This window comes from Rhipicephalus sanguineus, chromosome 6, assembly GCF_013339695.2.
Source record: "Rhipicephalus sanguineus isolate Rsan-2018 chromosome 6, BIME_Rsan_1.4, whole genome shotgun sequence".
Lineage (NCBI taxonomy): Eukaryota > Metazoa > Arthropoda > Arachnida > Ixodida > Ixodidae > Rhipicephalus > Rhipicephalus sanguineus.
The window spans coordinates 175,304,481-175,323,302 of record NC_051181.1 but is presented as its reverse complement, the minus strand read 5'-3'; the positions used below and the strand labels follow the sequence as shown (position 1 = coordinate 175,323,302).

General features: G+C 44.7%; 1 pseudogene; it reads left to right on the top strand.

The window, feature by feature from the left end:
• The first annotated feature begins 461 nt into the window (after positions 1 to 461).
• LOC119397730 (dnaJ homolog subfamily C member 2-like) overlaps positions 462 to 18,822 on the top strand; it is a 78,611-nt pseudogene continuing 60,250 nt past the window's right edge.

Here is an 18,822-nt window from a genome sequence, read left to right as displayed (position 1 = left end):
GTACAGGTCTTTTTCCCAAAGTGGTTTCGAGCACTGGTATGGCTCTGTGATATAACACATGCCTCTGTTTCAAGAGTCCCGCTTGAACCCTGATTTTTTAAGGTCACGCTGGAGAGGTCACACGAGTTTCTGTGCTGCATGTTGTGTTTTTCAAGGCCAGCCACTGTTGAGGCATTTCACACTTTCACCTTAATAAATCTCACAGTTCTTGGAAATTCAAAAGAAGTCACTCACAGTGCATTTGAATCCAGTGGGCCATTTTGACTGTCAACGCAAATAAAACAATTGCCAAATGACAGTATTAGATTAAAGCATCGCTGACTGCAGCATTGAGATAGGCCACCATCCTAGCAAGCCCACCATTGAGCTGAGGCTTCCAGTTTTCATTATTGGAGATTTCGATTGCATTTTTGTTTTTGACTGCTCCATAACAAACAGTGTTCTGAGGGCACTAATCGGGCATGTCTCATCTGTTGCGACTGTTTCCAGAGCCGAGTCAGGTGGAGGTGGAACCTGTGGGCCGATGGTTTAGGCCGTGTACCAGAATGCTCGCACCCGGCACGTCTCGTCAGCAGCATCAATCGGTTCGGAATCGTCGGACGAGGGCGAAGGGGGGAGTGCGGCCGAAGACCCTGCCGAGACCCAGTACCTGCTCAGCCTCGATCCCAAGGAGTGGAAGGTATTTCCTGGCTTCCTGCCTCCACATGTCCGTATCTCGAGCAGATAACGCTCATAGCCTGAAGAGAACAAAATTAGTGTTACAATGTGCACTTGTTGGTATGGCATGTTGGAAAAAGATGAATACATACAGAAAATGTTTTATTGCCGAGTATCAAGTCTCATGTTCAAGTCGGGTACCATACCCTGCCCTCCACTACAGCAAGTACAGTGGCGGTCAAAATTTTACAGACCATGGGAGCGCGTGACAGACAGCACCGAGGTGCCTTCTCACGGCTGCTTGCGAAGCTCTAGAGCGCACACTGCGCACGCGCATCCTTGTTTACCTGCCGGCCTGCTCGTTCGCTCGCTTCAAGTGGGTGCACCCAGAACGCCAGAGAAAGCACAAGGTGCCGCTTCTGCAGTCGCCGTGGAAGCCCCGAGCGATTTACCTAGAAGAAAACTTTTCTACTTGGCGAAAACTTCGTCCTGGTCTGGACAAATTTTTGTCAGCGTTCAAGATTTTTCTTCTTCATTTTTTAACCCATGCGGGTTTTTCTTGTATGTTTGGGCTACAAACCGGTCGATGCCAAGTTTCTTCTTTCATAGCGCATATGAATGAGCGCAGGATATTTGCACCGAGCAAAGCGTATTTTCCATGCTGCAGAGCATCTGGGAACAGAGTGCTGAGTGCGGCGCACTGAGCACTGCCAGTAGAATTTAAGTATTCATCACGATATCATCACTCGGTGCTTCCGCGGCGACTGCAGAAATGGCACCTTGCGATTTCTCTGGCTTTCTGGCGCGTGCGCAGTGTGCGCTCTAGAGCTTCGCAAGCAGCCGTGAAAGGTGCCTCGGTGCTGTCTGCCACGTACTCCCATGGTCTGTAATATTTTGACCGCCACTGTATGTGCATTAGCATTATAACTTGTGAAGTACCGTCAGATCACTGGTGACACTTTGAATACGTGAACAGTATTGAGAGCTCTCTAATAACAGTTCCTTCACCCTTTGGCCTCCAGAATGCCGTCTTGTGCATGGGCATCCTTGTGTTCTCTTCAGAAGGATGAACCTGGGCAGGTTGGTGCACTTGCATTATGAAAGAAACAGCGCAAAACAACATGGACAAAGTGGAAGGAGCCTTGAACACTGGACGAGCAATGGCTCACAACTGAACTTAATGACAGAAAAGAGATTACATATAAACACCTGGAACAAGCAAAAAAGTGAAAAACAAAAAAAATAGCGAATACGTGTTATGAAGCAAGTGTTAGTGAAATATACTCTCAAGATATGCCATTTCCTGTGATGATAGCAAAATTGAAGGCTGGCTTATGCATCCGTCACCCTTCCTCTCAACCGCGAACTTCGTGTCTTTGTGAGTATACAAAATCTTAGTTTTATCTTAACATGGGCAAGCATTTGCACCGGCCACAATGGGTTGCGTACTTATTATTCTGCAAAGACAATTGATGCTCCCTAAGCCTCACATTAGCACAGTAGCCTATTTGCCCTGTATAAACTTGGCCACTGGAAAGCGGGGAAGGGTGTACAACATACTGGTCAACATAATTCACATTACACACCGACGCTAGTTTGCTTGTCCTTTCCATTTAGTTGCCCTTTGACAGCCAGGCAAACATAGAGCCTAATTTGCCCGGAGCAAAAAAAAAGGCCTATGTTGTGGAAAGAACCTGCTCCTTTATTTAAAGTGTTTTACACTTCCACTTTGTCTTTGTTATTTTGCGCTATTTCTTTTCATAATGCAATCGTGTCCTCTTGCCTTTGACTAGCATTAGTCCTCAGTCCGATGAGCTGGTAGCTTGCATGACATGATAAAATAATGAACCTTTAGTTTTGTTGTAATCATCTATTTATCAGTAAACTTTTAGCTGATATCGAGGTGATTATTAAAACAAAAGCCTTAAGTGGCGATGTTGTGGCTCTCCTTCGTGAGACTTTTGTGAGCCTCATTTAAACACTCACGTTCTCCAAGCAAGCAATGATGTCACTACATGAAGTTACGTGATGACGTCGTCAATTGACATTGTCAATCGGCAGCTTGCACGGTAGACAAACGTCTGTGGGGTGCCAGTTTTACCTTTTAAAGGACTATTGTGCAGTGTCTTGTGTAGTTCTGTGTGGGCATGACGTTATTGGTGCCTTCAGCTACGGGGGCTTGTCTTAATGGTCTACTCCTGGATAGTACCACTTGAGTGAATTAGGGCTCCTGATGCTTCTATTTTATTTGATTTTGCAATTAAAAGGGGAACTGTAGGCACCAGTGCTTAAGATTGAGTGTAATGGCAGGGCAAAGGGGGGAATTCAGTGTGCAGTATTAAGTACTACTACATAAAACTAGTCAACTCATACGAGTGGCACCACTCATAAATGTATCAGAAAAAAAAGGACACTCATTCTCAGTAAAATAATGCAGATAACTCTAAGTACATGGTTATTAACATTATTAACATTCAAACACAGCTATGACGCAAAGTGCAATGCAAATTCAGTATTTTATGAAAGTACATTCCTGCAAGCGATGAGCAAGGTGCTGTGCAAGATAATTATATTTGTCAGATGGGAAGCTCCAGGGGTTCAGTACTCTAAGCTAGTGTAGGTTAAACAATAAGCATGCAAGTTGTTTCAGTGTAGAGCACACACAGAATGAATGAGACAAAGATGCATGACTTATGAAAACTGCAGGTTATGGGCAGTTATCAGTTGGGTAGCCAAGGAGGGGGGGGTTCAAACCCCCTCCGAAATTTTTCAATTTTCCTGGCATATATATACATGCACACATGCAAACACACGCACGAACATACATAATGTATGGTTGCCCCCCCCCCCCCCCCCCCCCCCCAAAAAAATTTCTGGCTACGCCCCTGTTTGGGATAGAACGTGACACTAACAGTTCCTGCTCTACATTGTATGCAAGCGCTTCATGTTGACAGTGCTGACATAAAGGCTGTTGTGTTAAGTGCCTCAACTTGTGGTACTTTTTTTTCTTCCCTTGCCTGGATGCATTCTTCCTGTGACCAGGAAGTTAAACACGGGACGGAAAAAAAAACTGTATCACTTGGTTGGCGATTTCTCTGCTGCACTTTGCACAGCCAACCGCACTCAGCTCGTTTATGGACAGGCAGGAAACGGACTCCTTGAGGCTGTCGGCCTTCAACCTATTGAAGCTGAAACAGTGCGTGAAGGCATCTTTTGTTGCGGCAAACAGTCGCTTATTGCCTGAGATTGGTAGTAGGGCACCTCTATCCATCAACTGTTCCAGAAGCAAACACGAGTGTATCGACTGGAGCAACACCCAAGAACACTTTTTGGATTCTTGCTCTCATCTGCATTTTCGCCGCCACATGCCTGCTGACCTAGCACATCATGCGAGAGTCTCTGGCAAGCACAAACAAAAGCTGGGCTGGCAAAGCTCTGCACTGACAGTGGTAGAGAATGGCCGCATCGACACGTGCTCAAGCTAAAGTCACAGAGAATGCTCGTCACTTGAGTGTCAAGGCATCTCAGATTTACGAGCACGTCGACTGTCACCATGAAAAAGCGCTGTGCCCTCGTACATGATGCAGCCTAGCCGATTCTGACACCTTCCCCTTTAGCCACCAAACCATTCCCGTGGAATTATGATGTGACACTGCGCTTAAAAACGTTCCTTTTTTTAATTCTTGATTAATTTTCTGAGGTAATCCATATATGCGTGCTGATTTCAAATAGTATGCAATTATTTTTCTATTACAACATGTTTTTAAAATATGAAACATCCCATGTTGCCATTTTGCAAGCAAGCGCTTGCATAAACTGAAAGAGTTGCACAGTAAATCAGCATATCACAATAACCTGAAGAGAGAACTGTATGCAATATAACAAGAATGGATCTCCTCACCCATTTGAAGAAAAGTTACGGTATGCTGAACATTTGTGACTGAAATCCCTGCTTGACATCAACTCGCTCTTAAATGTTCAACATACCATAACTTTTGTTTGTGTTCTTGTTGTGTTGCGTACAGTTCTTTCTCCAGGTTATCGTGATACTATATGATGAACTTCGCAGCCCTTTCAGTTTAGGCAAGCCTTGCTCCCAATATGACAACATAGAATGTTGATATTTAAAAACTACATGTTGTACTAGAAAAATAATTGCACATTTGGAATCAGCACACAAACATACATAAACTGAGCAAGTTTCACCAAAATTGATCGAGAATATAAAAAAAATTTTTGAACACCCTTGTGCCCTGATGTTGCTTAAGAAATGACCCTTCATTTCAATGACTGAGTGAATGCCAAATTTGAGATAAATAAAGCTCAGTATTATCCCATGTAAATAATGAGTGTGGCCGATCAGTGAAGGGTCATCATTTCTTGACAGAAGTGGTAGCTGCTCTTCAGTAACCCACTTTTATGATGTATGCATTGCTTGATTGACATCCCTTAATGTTGGTGATGAATGCAGCTAACAAAGCTAAGCTCAGTGATGATAGTCAGCAAGCACAGGACTGATCTCGTGGGTGCTGACCTCAGTTGACGTTTATTTTTTTCAGTTACTTGCCGGAGATGACTGAACTGTCATCTCATTCAGTGAACCACTGGTCCAGTGTAGAGTTAACAGCAGGGTGTACCCAAATTAGCATTAGTGTCGTGCGTTAAAAGTGGCACATGGCCTTTGAGGAAGGTGTTAGACTGGTCTGGTTGGTCATGCATTGTGAACAAACATTCCTGATCCGTCTTTGATAGGAGTTGTTCATACACGAAAGTGACATTTGCCTCCATAGAAGTAATTACAGCTGTGTTGGATGTTAAAAAAAAAAAGTCACAGTTTTGCCTCGAAGGCGAAGCAATGAATGCAATAGCAAGAAATTGGAATGTCACAGGAAAAACAGCAAGCAGCTAGAAATTCGCTGCGCACTGCTCAAGCACAAAGGGCGCAGGAAAATAAAACATACAAGGCGAGTGTGAACTAACAACTATCACAGCTCGACACTTGCAACACGCTGCAAACATAAAGAAGGATGCACAAAAAGAACGCACAGGTTTACACAGGACAACCGCGAACTGTCACAGTTGTTTCTTCAACTTGCCCCTACTTTAGCTTTTCTAGCTAGCAGCTCACTCCTTTTACAAACGCGGCGACTGCAGCGAGCGAAGTGACCTTCGTGCGGTCTATAGCTGCGGTGAAAGCACAAGACGTACAAAACTCCCCCTCAAGAGATAAGTGTGTGAGCACGATCGACCACGCCCTGTATGTCAAAGTACAAGTCTGAGGTGCGCATCCCAACATCGGCGAAACACGAGAGAGATTTAGAATTGGGGACCCAAGAAACTTGCGAGTCTCCAGGGCGCATGTGCAGAATGCAAGCCACTCTCAGACTCTTGCGCTTGCGTTGTCCCAAGACCCCGTAGTGCCCTCCTTTGGGCAGCGGACAAAACCGGAGCGCACGTGACCTCAAGAGCAGAAAATAAAGACGGTGCTTGGCAGTGGCCCGCGAAGCCGCGGCTTGCGTTCCCTGCTGGCGTCGATTCTGGTCACTAAAATAAAACTTCATTTGGCTCTACTAGTTGGTACATATTCCTAAGGCTGAAATTACAGCGCAAGCGTACTTCTTTGTTTTTCTTACTTCTTTGCTTCTTTTTGTCTGCACCCATGTGAATATGATTTCATGTCTTCGCGTATCTAATACACTATGTCACACACTTTGCTTTGGAGCTATTGTTGTGTGCACATGTGCAGTAAGGTTGCCTTGGGCATTGGCGTATGAAAGAATAAAGCAGTTGTTAGTCAGCGCTTTTGTCGTACGTTTCTTTTTTTCGTGGGCGTCTTCTGAATTTGCGCTGCAATTTTAGCCTCAGGATTCTGGTCACGGTGTAAGATATATACCGTGATCCTGGTTCAGCTGTCTCGTTTCTTCCCTCCTGTGGCACAAGCCTACCAAAGTGAAAGCATTCCCACTAGCTCGTGCCACCACGAGCCACGAGATGCGTTGTGCAGTGTTACAACCCCAAAATGGAAAACTAGCGTGGGTCGCCAGTGATGCGACGCAAACACAGCGTGGGCAACGATTCAGCATGGCCCGCGTCTCGCATAATTTTAATTTCGCTACGTGTTTCACCCAAAGCCACGTGCGTTTGTATTCTGCTGTTAGTGTCCTGGAGAACGAATGACACATGGTATGATTGTCTAAGGCAGCACGCTGCGGTGCAAGGGGTTGCGGGTTGAATCCTCGTTCAGCGCTTCGGAATTTTTTCTTCTGAATTATTTTATTTGTGGCCTTTATGTATAACATACATGTACATATCCGGGACATGACGGCGACGGCAAAAATCCGCCGAGAGTGTCCATATATTGTTATCGCAATAAAATACAGTTCACACAGTTTGTATTGCTACGGACTGGTGCGGGAGCCTTCGGCATGGATGCATCATGTTGACACTCATTGTCACATCTCTTCTGTGCATTTTGGTGCACCTCTGTGATGTCTTTGCCAATCCAGTGCGTTGTGCCGCTTTGAGATGGTGGTGCCATTCCTGCCAAGAGGGAAGCGCATACAACGCATTCGTGATAAGTGTGCTTGCATTTGTGGTGTAGCGATCAGGCTGTCAGGCTTGTGCGCTCGAAAGTTGGGTATTTGGAGGTTCACTTCCCCCGGTTGGGTAACTGTACCCTTTTTTTTCTGGGTTTCTTTCTGAGCTGCCCATGTGCCAATCTTATTGATGTCAGTTCCATCATAGAAGTGACATACACGAATTCTTGGTGGACTTTGGCGCTTTCGTGTCAAAAGTGGGCGATGTACTACCTTGGAGCCCAAGTTGGGTTTCTCAAGATACTGAAGCATATTTTGGCATGCATGACTTGGGAGGCGGGTCAATGAGTGCAGATGTGTGGAGGGGGTTTGTGGTGTGCGAGTGCACAAACCTTTTCAGCACAGTTCCCTTGTGAGCAGCCCATGAGCTGCACTATGCTCTTGTGGCAACACGCTGCGCATATGCCCGCACAGCCTCTGCCTCGCTATCATTCAGCCCGGCGTAACGCAGCGCTGCGCTGCATTCCGATAAACACAGCGTCATTACAGTGTCACCCGTGGTATACGTCACCAGCGGTGGCCACAAAAATAGGCTGCTCCGCTTGGAGATAATTATTGCTCCACTACCCAAATGAGTGTAGGGTGTCAGTATGCTCACCCGCTGCTGCTGCTGCTGCTAGTTGAATAAACAATTGTTGCGTTTATATGTTGGGATTCGCTCTTGGGTAGACTCACCGTCCCACATTGTCATGGGAAAAAATTGCAGCCCCTGTGTTTATTGCTATGCAATTGAAACAGTTAATTAGTCTTTCTGAATTATTGGTTGCATGTTTGTTAGCTGCCTGTTGCTCGGAAGTACAAAGGACACGTGGCCTACCCATTTCACCGTCTGAGAGAAACTGCTGCAAACTCCGAAGAGAGTGAGCACAGGCCTCTTTGGGCGCCTGATAAACTTCGTGCTCCAGTTCATAATTCTCCTTGCCACGGACGACTGCAAGATTTGGCTGAGATGTTCGTAGCAGTGTCTGCTTCCCGCTGGATTTGTTTTTTTCCACCGAGGGGTGGTTCGTGAAGGCAAGCCAAGCTGGTGTCACACTGTTTATAAGTGAATGAGTATATGGGCTACCCTCATAAATTAATACAAAAGGCCAAGCTCGTGTGATAAATGCATTGTTTATAAGTGAATTAGTACATGGGGTACCCTTATAAATTAATGCAAAAGGAAAGTCAGTGCAAAGAAAACAATATGGCGGCAAGTAGCCTGCCAGTCACCATCATGTCATCTAATGCTTGTTTTTATTTACCTTGCACTTATTAATTACCTTGCTTGCTTTCAGTGGACTGCTCTGCTTTCGTATTGTGTGCTTATGCAGCCGTGCCTGCACTTATAGTACAAAGTGCACAAGTGTCACCTGTTTTGGTTTGGCATTGTCTCAACCTATTTGCTTTGCTATCTCTTACCAGACCTCTCTAATTGTCTGCTATTTGTGTTAACCTTTGCGTAACTGCTGAAAAAAATGCCGCTCTGCCTGTGCAGTCCCAAGACCACTACCGGGTGCTCGGTCTGCAGTCAAAACGGCATGCTGCCACCGAACATGACATCAAGAAAGGCCTGTAAGAATCACTTTTCAACTGTTTTACTGCTCTTGCATGCTAGGGAGTGGAAAGAAAAATTATTCAGATTGTGTGTCTTTTTTAGCATGTTGTGTTGATGCTTGCTTTTGAAGAGCCAAGGTGCATGTTGCTTGGAAAGTTTACATCGATTTCTTTTCAGAATGTTGTAAACTACAAAGACACATTCTTCATTGTTTTTTTTAGCTTATTGTGTATCTGTTGTCAGAGGCATTGTAAGTGCTGTGATTATTAAGAAATATGGCTGCATGTGACTTTGCGGCAACTGTACAACTGTAAATGAAAGCCTGTTGATTATTGAATAATATTGCTTTTCAGAGAGTAGTAACTGTGTTAGTTGAAGTGCATTTCACTGAAAGGCAAATTGCAGGACAAAGAGCACAAAAGTTTCTGAATTTAATGCCAGCCATCTGCAGTGTGGCACAGTCATAATAAGGTTTATGCTTGAATTAGTATTTGAAAAGTGCCAGCTGTGATCGGTTCTTCTTTTAATTGGATGGGCTGAATACTATTTCCTTATCTTACTAGCACTGTGCTTACTTGTTCAAGGGAAACGGCTTTCATTGTTTAAGTGTAGCTTAAAGGGTGCGGTAATGAAATTCACAGTGTCCCGAGGCACTGTAGCACGGGAAAAAGCAGCAGACGAAAGAAGTGCCAACTGTCCTCTTTTGAGCACTCCTGGTTCTATGCTAGAAATGCAATGCTCACTTCATGTGCTATTTCCCTATTTGGTGACTGTAGACCGGCGCAAGGTGCTGCTTCACCACCCGGACAAGAGGCGTACGGCGGGTGAGCAGGTGAGGGACCTGGAGCGTGACTACTTCTCCTGCATCACCAGGGGTGAGTGGGTTTTATTTGTTTACGCATTGCTGCACGCGCTTTCATGTAACCAACCAAACCCGTTGCACGTCTTGCGTGTGCCACGCCAAATGTTGAACATTCCCGATTGTTGTGGCTTGTTCTGATAATCTTGAGCATGCTACATGAACAGTAGAGATAATTCTGGAACTAATACGGTCACCAACGATAAGCCTGGAATCTTTTATGCCACTTGTATAAATATCGACGTGCCTTACTGCTGTGCCGATCAGATTACTCGACGGCCAAGGGACTGTTCTCACTGCTAAGAGTGTACAGCGTAAATCGCTTGTACGTTGACTTTTCATTTGCCGGGCACAAGTTCGCCGAAATAAAGGGCTCTGTATTTTCCAGTCTTGCTGCAGCCTTCTTCACTGTCACAACCACGTGACAACATTTAGTTGTCACGGGCCTTAGTAACCCTAAGAGCCCTCGTGCGAGGGTCTTACATAGGAGGGGATACACATACACCTAAATAACACCTGCATGTTACACAAAAACTTAATATATCTATAGACATGAAATTAATACATCTTTACAGCAGAAACATGAAATACTATAACTCAAATATAAAAGTCTACACATAAAATGTGGTTCACTTGAATAAAGACGCACATGAAAAACATATAATAAATAATATATGAATAGTGAGCAGATGCAGTGATAGTTTATGATCAACACACTTATACAAATTGTGTAAACATATAGATATCACAACTGGTAGTAATGTCAAATTTGCTAGGTCATACCATTTTCTTGCAATTGTCTATAATGTAAATAGCCTCTGTCACGCTACATTGACCTCAATAAACCGAGAGTACAAACTGTCATGTTGGCCTTATGCCTCGCCACACCAGCCAGTGCAGTGATGGGTTTTTGTTTGTTTCATCCCGATGCTAGTGCATTGATATTTATTCTGCCTTGATGTCTTTCTTGAATGCGGACATAGCACTATGCTATCCTCCCTTGCCGCTAGAGAAGCGTTGCCCCGTGTTTTCCTTCCTCTTAACCTCATTCTAAGATGGCTTCTTCACTTTGCCGATCTTTTGCATCTCCCAATAGATTGTCGGCTTTCCTTTTTTTTCCTTCTTTACAGCGTATGAAATACTGGGCAACCCTGTTCGGCGACGCTCCTACGACAGCGTGGACCCCGAATTTGATGATGACATCCCAACCAACTGTGCAGAGTCACGGAACAATTTCTTTGCCATATTTGGGCCAGTGTTTGAGGCAAATGCAAGGTGAGACTTGTCAACTGTCAAGGATGCATGGGTCTTCTCGGGGGTTGGCTAGTGACTCTGCATCGTGTTGCTGAGCGTGAGGTTGTCACTCACTTCCTGATGTGGAAGGTTGTTGACGGGCACTGAAGCGGGCTACAAGTCGGCATCCAGGGCCACGGCAGATGCTCAACATAAAAATTTTTTCTCGCTTAGAACAAAAATTGCCTCCAATTAAACTTCGAGAAATTAATCTCCTTTGTTGACCCTTTTAAATCAGTGCAAGCATGCATTCTTACTTAGATCACCAATCTGCATGTGCCTGAACATGGGTCATTTCACACATTTTTCTATGTTTTCAACCTTTCCTCTTCGAAGCTACTTGGTCATTGACCTCCATACTTTTTTTACATGCTTTCTGGCAACTATCCAGCCATGTGATGTTGTCGTATGGTGTTGATAGACTTCGTAGAATTTTTTAAAAATTGTTTTTTAATTGTCAAAATGGGCAGAGAATCGTCGTTTTGCTTCACCACAAAGCATGTCATGAGACAGAATAGCAGATGCCAATGAAGGGGAATAAGAAAGCACACATTTCTTTTCTGGTAACCAGCAGAGATTATAGTGCTCCATGTAGTAATGTGTTTTTGAGGGATTTTTTTCATCAACTTAGGTTTTACCCACTACAGAAACATTTAAAATCCCTCCTAAGAACAGAAAAAAAAATTTTTTTGCAGAGATACTGTAGGAGGTCAAATAGTGCACTAAGATGATGGCGCACAATTTTTTGGAACAGAATCTGAGAGGGTCGAGTGCAATGTCTGGGACATTTGGCATGGAAGGACCCTACCCAGGGTCTCTACCAATGTGGAAAGCCTGGAAAAGTCAGGGAATAGTCATGGAATTTCCGAAGAACCTGGCCAGGTCATGGACACTGATGGCAGTCTGTGCGACCATCACGAAATAATCATTACATTGGTCAAAGCTTCAAAGGTCGCTCCTTCGGCTGCAACAGTGAACAGCTAAGCAGAAGCATAAAAAAAAGTTTAGCAGCGTCCAGCTTTCAACTGTTGCTTCTGCAGATTGCACAGCACATCTCACTTTCCAAGCACAACATTACTCACGCTGGTAAATTTGTGCATGTTTGTCTTGGCACGATCTCGGCTTGGCTTGAAGGCCTTCTGGTTAGGCTAGAAGTGCCATTAGCAGAGGCTCGCGGGCCATGTCAAGCTCATTCATTGGCGACGCAACGGCAAATGTCCTTAGCTACGCACCTACTGCTAGTAGCAACTACGGCAAAAAGTCTCATTTCAGTTTCTTGAGATCGTGTTATTAAATCTGTGATTATTCTTTAGCATCGCGTCCATAGAAGAGCACATAAACGAAGGGAACATGCCGGCATCCGTGATTCATCTGTGGAATTGAGGTACAGCCATGGCGCTGCCCCGTCAACTGTTGCGGCCTGCAGATTCCTCCCTGCTGCCACAAATATGTCGGCGCTTTGAACGCAACCCCCAGCTTTCATTACATGCATCGGAGGACTTGCTCCAAGCATCACAGCCAGAGAAATAAAATGCAAACATGCGTGTGCCCATCGTGTGAAAAAAAAAAAAGGAAATCTCGCAGTACGACTCCATTTTTGTGACGCTGTCGCTGGTTGTTGTCTAGGCAAGGCCCACAGAATTCGCAGGTAGTAGTTATTCTTTTTCACTCAAAAATATATTTTAGGGGTGCGTAAATTAGGCGGGCACACAAATCAATAGTAAAGTAGATAATCTAAGTCGGATCAGATCCAATCCACATGCTAAGCTGCTTGTAGAGTGTACTAGAATGGAGAGTGGGTCCACACGGGGCTCCGAGCTGAGGCGTTTTTTTTCCTGAAAATCCAGATGGCATCACCGTCGCCTTCACCTGAAGGTTACCATGGTTACCACTCTTGTTGCCATGGTAATGGCCGCGTGTGGCGGCAGCCTGACGGTCACGTCTCAAGCGTAGCCTGCAGCATTGCTGCAGCGTTTGTGCAAAGCCTTGGACGGCGTTGCACCGTGTCTCGGAAATAATTCAACTAAAGGAGGGTAATACGTTTATTTCGTTGGATACCCTGCTCGTAGCTAATAACAACAGTGTTACCTTCATTTTGTTGATTGTTTTTTCGCACCAACGAGGTTAAAAGAAAGAAGCTAGCGGACAAATGGTCAAAACAACGTGCGAGCGGTGGTGCGTCGAAAAGACGATGCGTGTCGAGCAGACGCCAGCTTGGCGCTCTCGCCCGAGCTCCACCACAGCCGCTGCTCCAAACCGCCGGAGCAGGTGAAGGCGACTGCAGCGCCACCGCAAATTTTCAGCGATTTTTGCTTCACCCTTCCTGCTTGCTGCCCGCTCCAGTGGACCCACTCCCCCATTCTAGTACACTCTAGCTGCCTGGGCTGCAGCTATATTGCCATTCTTGTTGCGATGCAGTGAGTCGCCACGTGTCCCACGAGGAATTGTTCATTTAACTCTTAATGAACGCTGAAATATCCGAGCACTCATCATAGATTTTAGCAGTGCCGAAAGACACAAGTAAGGCTCAGTGTGCAGCTTGCCAGAAGACTTTCTCGCTGAGTAATATGGGCATCGCTGCTGTCTCCAGTCACACTGTGAGCAAGAAATGCCTAGCCACTGGGAGCTTGTCACAAAGTGCTTCCCAGGCAATCATCCGTGCATTTTTTAGTGCTGGACCCAACTTACCTTGTTCTGTGACTGTAACGAGTGAATGTGTACCGGCTGTGCCAAGCACGGGTGCTGAAAGTGTGCCTGCTAAGCCAGGGGCCATCGCGCCTGACAGGAAGGCATCTTTAAATGGTTTTCTAGTCAAGAAATGTGTCACAAAAGCAGAAATTGTGTCTGAACACTATAGTGACCCATGGATCTTTTTTTTACCACTCGAGGGTTTGTTTCCAGTGCGCAGAGTTTTTCAAGCAGACGTACCGGTCATAGAATTTGCTTTAAATCGTCATGGATAACCTGGAAAAGTCGGGGAATTTGGAAAAATTAAATTGGTAGACACCCTGCTACTGTGTATGTGCTGAGGTGCCACATGGCATTAAATGGTTGTGAGGAAGATGGATTTCACAAATTTTCTCAAAATGAAAATATGTCTACTGAGTGGATCACTGCTGTTTAAAGAAAAAATAAAAACTTCGAGCCTACGGAAGCAAGTATGTAGCGCTTGAGGCACTGCCTAGACAACATCTCTGTGTGATGCTCGTTCCTAATTCATTCGCTAGACTCGTCGATGAAGGCTGCATATCCGAACGTCGCACAGTATCCGACACAGTACTGTGTACTGGATACAACACAGTATACTATATGTCAGTTCGCATAAGAGTGTCTTGTCGCAATGGCGACAGTGCAACAGACGTCTGATGTTACCTACTAGAGAGGCAGTGCCTCTGATGGGATTGTTCCTCGCCGCTTAATCACCTCAGTCCATGCATTTGCTGGTAACGCCACTCACGGCAGTATTGAAAAATGGCTACAGTTTGTTTCTTATAGAATCACAATTGCTTCTAATTAAATAAAAGGGATTCCTGAGGTGCACCAGTTCAGCAAAGCAGATTCACATACCAGAGAACTCGCGAGATCGAGAGCTGCGATGCGTGGGCAGAAAAAACTCGCCGAAGCACTTTGCTTCGCTTCTCTACATTTGTTCACAACATTGAGGACGTTGAGAACTAATTGCATGTAATAACACTATACATAAGAGCACAAATGTAATCCTGTTAGGAAATGTACGCGTTCTACTATGAGCTAGTGTGTGAACAATGGGCAGCTTTACAATAGGGTACCCAAAGCTTCGCACTTGTGTTTGTTGCCACTGCACGTGTGTCATCTGCCACCTTCTTGGGCTCTTTATTAGCATGCGTGTAATATTTAGAAAACAGTGCGCATACCCAAGCAACGCAAACACTGCATGCCTAATTCTAAAACCATCGTAACGCTTGCTGCGGTATTCGTCTACGTAGGCCTACTGTCCTTATCCGCGGCTTGCAGCGGACCCATCATTACTGTATGCTGCTCTCACGTATTTATCATTCGTGATAGGGTGCGTCTATTCACGGTTTTGTACAAAATGAAGCAGCATTGTACAAGGATGTTTGTTTTGTACTTGATGAAAATACAAAGTCTTGTGAGGGTCACTAGACCAGGGACTGCTAACTCATTCGTTTGCTTCGTTGCATGTGTCTTGAATTGCTGCCTGCCACTTGCTGGAGCATATGGTACTTAAGGATCGGTGTGGATTTTAAGATGTTGCAATCCATGCATAGCAATCCTGCTGCTCGATCGTGATCATAGGCTGTCCTCTGCACTGTCTGATTGAAATCGGTTGACTCGTACACAAGTGACTGAGACTGAAACATGCACAGCTGTTGCAGTTGCCACAGTTAACTGTAAAGATAGGGATACAATTATGTTCAGTAAAAATAAACACTGACATGTGCAATACAGTTGAACCTCTTTATAAGAGACACTGATATAAGAGACACGTGGGGTATAAGAGACACCAGTGTGCTACATGAAAGTAAGGGTTGATAGGAAAATGCATCACTTAGTACCAGAGACACCTCATATAACAGGCAAGAATTTCTCCCTCGTGCGTGCCTCTTATAAAGGGGTTCAACTGTAGCAGTGTCGCCCGTTTTAAAGTGCAGTCAGTAGCTTTGATGTCCCTCAAGGTAACATCACAAAGCTCCCACCAGTCGTAGGTGAGGACGAGGTTTGCAGTATTTCTTAAGGCAGCTGTTGTGCGTTTTTGCCAAAATGGAGTCATTTGCTCAATTTCCTACCAATTTTGAACCTGTTTTCAAGCTCACCACACACAAAGTTATAAAATGGCATCATTACTTCGATAATTTTAAAAATTGCTTCAGTAGGGCTTTAAGGGCTCGCTAAATTTAGTGACCTTCCTGCTAAGTTGCTTATATTAGACACAACGTAGTGGCAAATACATATCTCATAAAACAATGTTCGAGACTAGCCTTGCTTGCCGTGGGAATACAAGATGTTGGCACGTGCAGGTGGTCGACCAAGCGAAACATGCCTCCACTGGGTGACGACAATTCTAGCCGGGATGAAGTGGATCGCTTTTACCACTTCTGGTGAGTCTGGCCTGCGTTTTTGTCGCAGAGTTTCCCGGGGTTGCATCTGTTGTCGGTCTAGACTGCAGTGCGAGTTTCATGCGGCCGTGCTCAACCAGATGTCCATAGTGGAGCCTCATCTTTGGAATAAAGAGGCAGCTGCAACACGGAATTGTTGGATTGAAAGCACCACACGTTGTGTGGGGCAGTCGTCATCCAGGTGTGAATGGAAGGATTTTCTCAGTGGTGGACGCATTCAAAGGGACTCTAACTAATGATCTTAGTGTTGTGCTTGTAGGAGCCAATCGCATTGTTTTTGTACCTAAGTTCATTCGCTGAATGCTCCAGCTCCTGAACATTGTTCGTTCACTAGACCTCTTAATGCCCTCACACACAATGTAGCATCTGCTGGAAGGCAAACAATTGTCAGCTGGTGCCAACAAGATGCAGCAGGCTATGCAGTGCCACACGTGGTATTGTCAAGGGTGTTTGTGAACTGCTGCCTGTACAACGAGCTTGGCAGCATGCGCACCAACGCTCATTTTACAGACAAGGACAAAGGGAAACATCAGCAGTGACAAGCCCTGCCAGCTTCTGCCTTTAACGGCCTCTTTCTATTTGCATCACACGATGCTGTAATTGTAATATTTTTTTTTCTTTTATGAGTGACCTAAACATATTCATGGTCTCTTTATTTCCAAACATATACAGTAACAACTGTGGCAGCTTTAATTAAGCAGATACGAATATTCAAAATTGGTTTCTTAGCATGTACAAATAAGCCAACAAATAAGCGGCAATTTGTCATCCTGTACCTTCTGGCGAGATGTCTCAAAAGCAAATTAAGAGCACTAAAAATTGTGGCTTTGTTCATTGGTTTGTAAAGAGTTATCTCATTCGGAGAAAAATGTAGGCACGTAAATTTGCATGTCAATAGTGTCCTGCTTTCTTTTCTTTCTTTTTTTTAATCTTCGCATGTGATCCTCTGTGGCCTGTTGCATGTATTGTTCCCTGTGGTGCCCACCTTTATTACTATTTTTTGGCTTGCAGGTACAGCTTTGATTCGTGGCGTGAATACTCGTATCTGGATGAAGAAGAGAAAGAAAAAGGCGAAAAGTAAGCAGACTCACTTTATTGCTCAGTCTTGTGCTCACTTGTTCCACATTAATAGGCTCTTGATAAAGGCAAAAAAAAATAGCATTAGCACGTGCAAGCACAACCGTTGCACATCTTGTGGTACTAGCAAGCAAGAGTGACCATGCCTGCATTTTTATGTCCTGTTCATTCAGTTTGCTCCGTTTAGAAGCTCGACATTTGAGCATTTTTTCTCGGGCGATAAGCAAAGGCACAGATTGAGGGGTTTGTCAAACTCTCTGGCTTTGGTGAAACACACCAGCCTTCCCATGGTGCCTCTTCGTCATTCCAATGAAGTGCATCAGCAACATGTTAAGGGGGGGACACTGCTCTTAAAATGTTTTTCTCATTTCTTGATCGATTTTGATGATACTTGGTGAGTTTATGTATATTTGTGTGCTGATCTCAAATGTGCAATTATTTTTCTAGTATAACCGGTAGTTTTTGAAATACAATATTTTTCATGTGCCTTTTAGGCAGGAAGATTTTCTTTCTACAAAGAGAGTTACAAAGTAAATCAGCATATCACAATAACCTGTAATCAGAACTGAGTGCAATGAAACAAAAACTGATGTTCTAAGCCCATTAGAACAAAAGTTATGATATGTTGAACATTCGCGAAGGAAATACACCTTGAAATTGACGCACTTGTGAATCTTCAACATATTGTAACTACCACTATCCCTCAAGAGGAAGGTATATAACAGCTGCATCTTACCGGTACTTACCTACGGAGCAGAAACCGGGAGACTTACAAAGAGGGTTCAACTTAAATTGAGGACGACGCAGCGAGCGATGGAAAGGAAAATGATAGGTGTAACCTTAAGAGACAGGAAGAGAGCAGAGTGGGTCAGGGAACAAACGGGGGTTAAGGACATCATAGTTGAAATCAAGAAGAAGAAATGGATATGGGCCGGGCACCTAGCACGTCGGCAGGATAACCGGTGGTCATTAAGGGTAACTGACTGGATTCCAAGAGATGGCAAACGTGTGAGGGGGAGACAGAAAATTAGGTGGGTAGATGAGATTAAGAAGTTTGCAGGTATTACGTGGCAGCAGAAAGCACAGGACCGGGTTGATTGGCGGAACATGGGAGAGGCCTTTGCCCTGCAGTGGGCGTAGACAGGCTGATGATGATGATGATAGCTTCGCTACAAGTCGCCTGACCGGATTCAGGGAATACAAATAAGGTACCTTGCTGAGCCATAGTTCGGGTTGTACGCCTTTCTGAAGAAATCGGAAATTATTTGCCCGAAAATTAAGAACGGTCCTCTGTTTTACGACTTGATTAGTATGACAAATCTAAGTACGTGAGCCAGTGTCATTTTCGCCTCCATAGAAAAAATGCGACCGCCGTAGTTGTGATCGATCCCGCAGCCTTCGGGTCAGCAGCCGAGCACCGTAAGAAGTGTTCCACCGTGGCGGCTAAACACAGGTTGACAGCAATGGAACATTTGTGCGAGAGGACAGCTAGACGTGTGAGATTGTACCATTATTATAGGTCACGTATGATTACATTTTGATGTTCCTGGAGCCTAGCTTGTGAAATAATCATTTTTTAAGACAGTCGAGGTTATTGAAAAAGTTTAAATCTCGGAATCTCGGCTGTCACGGCTGCCGAAAGCTGCAGCTGGCTGCAGTGACGGTAGGTCACATGGGTGTTGTAGC